Source organism: Belonocnema kinseyi, chromosome 8, assembly GCF_010883055.1.
Source record: "Belonocnema kinseyi isolate 2016_QV_RU_SX_M_011 chromosome 8, B_treatae_v1, whole genome shotgun sequence".
NCBI classification, from domain to species: Eukaryota; Metazoa; Arthropoda; class Insecta; order Hymenoptera; family Cynipidae; genus Belonocnema; species Belonocnema kinseyi.
Genome location: NC_046664.1, coordinates 140,689,021 through 140,692,760, shown reverse-complemented (window position 1 = coordinate 140,692,760; position 3,740 = coordinate 140,689,021). Strand labels below are relative to the sequence as shown.

At 39.4% G+C, this 3,740-nt stretch overlaps 1 protein-coding gene across 1 annotated transcript in view; it reads right to left on the bottom strand.

Annotated features, from left to right (window-relative positions):
• The window catches only part of LOC117177681 (TATA-box-binding protein), a 139,808-nt gene that overhangs the window by 395 nt on the left and 135,673 nt on the right, over positions 1-3,740 (bottom strand). The gene's annotated exons all lie outside the window — the stretch shown is intronic.

The following is a 3,740-nucleotide window of genomic DNA, read 5'->3' as shown; positions in this document are numbered from 1 at the left end:
ATGCCTGCCCGCGGTTGGTCTTAGTGTCGCCTCTCTTTCTTTGTTGCCGGCTTATTCTAGCTGTGGTAGAGTAGGCGTTCCGCTTACATAGCCCCTTTTACGAAGTAGTTCAGCATGGTTTCGCAGACGTTGCTGCGAAAGGTGCGATAGCTCCGGGTGTTTCTCGCACCACAGAGCATGCAGCCGTGCCACGGGCCACACTCGCATCCCAGCACTCGAGCAAGTCGTGATTCAGTTGTTCCGTCCACCCAAAGGTCGCGAGATCCCGCCGATCCATCGCATTGAATCCGTTTTCATTGGCTCCCCCAGCTCTAGATTGGTCGACATTGTTGGCCGACCCATTTTCGGAAGTCCTGCGCGTTCTGTTGTTTTGAACCGCACTTACTACAACTATGTTTGGTGTTGTCATTATTGTTCCCACGAGAAGCTAGGGAAAGGGGTTAGTCCATCCTTGTAGAACCCCGCATGCAAGGATAAGGCTGCGTACTCTGAGAGGTCGCCCGGTATCCCAGAGTCACCGTTCTAGACACCTCACCCAGGTGCCATTCAGCTTTCGGAACGGTTTTCACACCTCCGCTTGGGGGTTAATTCCTTCGGGACCACCCCTGGACAATTGTCCGCGACTACCTATTTATTTTTGTAACCATATTCAGCAGAAACCCTTGGTACAGGGATACATACAGGGATATATATATATATAACGAAGAACAAGCTGTTTTGATTTGGAACAACAAAATGGACTAACAATTACATTAAATATAAAGCCACTTTTTCATAAGTCATAAGGGAAGGCCTGATGAATAATCCGCCAAAATAAATGGAATTTAAAAATTGAATTTGTCCCACACGTCTCAGTTTTCCCCTACATTAAAAAAGTTGGGAAAAGCCTAGGGATTATCTCGTCACACAGGCCATACAACAAATTTGTCTGCACGAGACAAGTGATTAAGTTACTCTTATGGATTTTGAGCTGCTAAATCCAAATCTGGCCTCATAATTTGTCCTGCATGTCTCAGTTTTCCTCTATATGCAGAAAATAGGGGGAAACTGGAGCTATTCTGGACATTAGTTAGATAATACCAGTATACAGAAGAATATTCGTACTGTTGTCATATCCGCATGTGTTGTGACTCTTATAGATCAAATTCAAACAAAAAAATTCCCCATTGCGTTTATCGTTTCCCCTAGGTAAGATAAATCAACGGAAATTGAAGGTCTTGCGCATGTTAAACTGATTTATAAAGCAAAAAATAAGACAAATGCTATTTCCTCTGCCGTTTTGCGTTCTCAATATAAATTTGACCACTAATTTTTTTCGAGCTTCTACCATTTTCTCCCTAGATGCGAAAAGAAGGGAAAAGCTTGGGGATTTTCTGGTCACAGAGAGCATACAAAAAATTTGCCTGCACAAAACAAGTGACTAGGATAACCTTATGGATTTTGAGCCGCTGAGCCCAAATCTGGCCTCAGAACTTCCCCTACACGTTTCAGTTTTCCCCTAGATGCAGAAAATAGGCAAAAGCCTAACCTAATAGCGCGGAACGTTCCGGGAACGTTCTAAGAACGTTCCACTGGGACCTGTGGGGAACCTTCCGGTATTGTTACTTTTAATAACAATTGTCTCGTAAACCGTAAGAGATAGGTAAAAATAGATGTCATTTTTAAGTTTTTAGTACCGTATAAACTACATTGTAATATGGTATCTACATCATAAACTGACATTAATTTTGACCTATCACTTACGGTTTATCGGATATTCATTAACAATAATAAAAATAAGGATAATTTATTCTTTAAACGTTTCAGTGGAATGTTCCTGGAACGTTTCCAAGTGGCGGACATTTTACACGCTCAGGGAGCGTTTCCGGAACGTTCCACTGAACGTTGCAAAGGTTCTCGCGGAACGTTCCAGACACGTTCCTGGAACGTTCCATGCTATTAGGGTAGGGATATTCTGAACGTTATTTCGATAATACCAGTATTCGCGAAAATATACAGATGCATGTTATATTTTGAAGTGCCGAGACTTATAAGAGACTTAATTTACACACAGAAATTCTCTGGTGTGCCTTCCGTTTCCCCTAGTTTGGGTGATTCTAGGGAAATTGAAGGTCTTTCTCATATTATATAGATCGGTATGGGAAAAAATAACAAAAATGCCATATCCTTTGCATTTTTGTGTGCTATATCTAAATATGAACCCCAAATTTTTTAGGTTTGTTCCATTTTTTCTCTAGATGCAAAATGTAGGGAAAAGCCTAGCGAATTTCTGGTCTCACAGGCCCACAAAAAAAAAGTTGTCTGCACGGGACAAGTGACTGATTTCGCACGCAAACTGTAAAGGATATTAGGTTTTTGTTATTTTTTCCGTGTATATCTATATAATCTGAGAAGACCCTTCAATTTCCCTAAAATTACCCAAGCTAGGGGAAATAGAAGGCACGATAATAAATTTCTGTGTACAACTTAAGTCTCTACAAGTCGTTGCACTTAAGAATATAATATCGATTTGCCTATTTTCGAGTATACTGGCATTATCAAAATTACGCACAAGTTATCCCTAGGGGATTTCCTTATTTTCTGCACCTAGGGGGTAACTGAGACGCGTAAAATCAATTCCGAGGCCATATTTGGATTCAGTGGAACACAATACATAAGGGCAGCCTAGTCAATTGTCTCGTGCAGACAAATTTTTTGTATGGCCTATGTAACCAGAAATCCCTAAACTTTTCCCTGCTTCATGCTAAGTGATTTCGATTGTTGAGAAATAGTCTAAGATTTGTAATTTTGTTAGATTCAAAAACTTTTAAACATCTCTGCATATTACTCCATCATCTGCCAAACAAAACAATCCAAATGGGGACGTTCAAGGTTTCACAGCTCTTTGAATTTTTAACGATTGAAAGCTTCTCAGTCGAGCAATTCAATTTCAAATTGATTAGTTCGAAACAGTTGATTTCAATTCTCTTATCGTTAATCAACCATCCCATATTGATGATTATTAATTAGTTATTCTGTTTCCTAATTAAAAAATGTAAAGGGCTGCATTTTAAAATTTCTTATTTAAAAATATGAATTTGGGCTGGAAAATCTTTTACGAATCGGATTTACGAATTAAGCATTCTATTTTAATTGAGAAAGATACCAAGCCGATTAATCATTATTATTATTTTTAACTGTCACTTTCACTTTCCAATTCAACGGCCACCCTGTTAATTCTGCATTTTATGTTTGTTTTTGTTTCGTAAAATGTCGCACTTTCAATTACCATGTTGGCTAGAGTTTAGAACATTTTATTATTCCCTTTCCAAAAAAATATTTTTCGTTATTTATTAGTTATTTAATAGCCAAGGGTACTAATATACAACCTTCAGTTTTCTTTCTTCCAACGTTTTTCTTAGGCCACGTTGCCATTTTGGCACGGTACCACTGGGTGCGTCTGCTGTCCATTTTGTTTGAATTCATTGTCCATCTCATTAGAAGATGAAGCTTCTGCAGGATTCAGTACCCCTATTGCAGTGCTCGTTCTTAAATCTTCTTCTCTTCGTCTGTCAGTTGAAGTAGGTAGTCCGGTGTTCTGCAGGATCCTCTGAGAAAAGAATGTTGGCCGGCCGCTTGATAATGAGCGAGAGTTCACCTTTCGTGCTAATGCATCCTCTGTGGACTTCAATCTAGTTTTATTAGACATATTATAAAGATCACTAATAGCATCCCCCTTCCTCCATAAGTACTATGTGTCA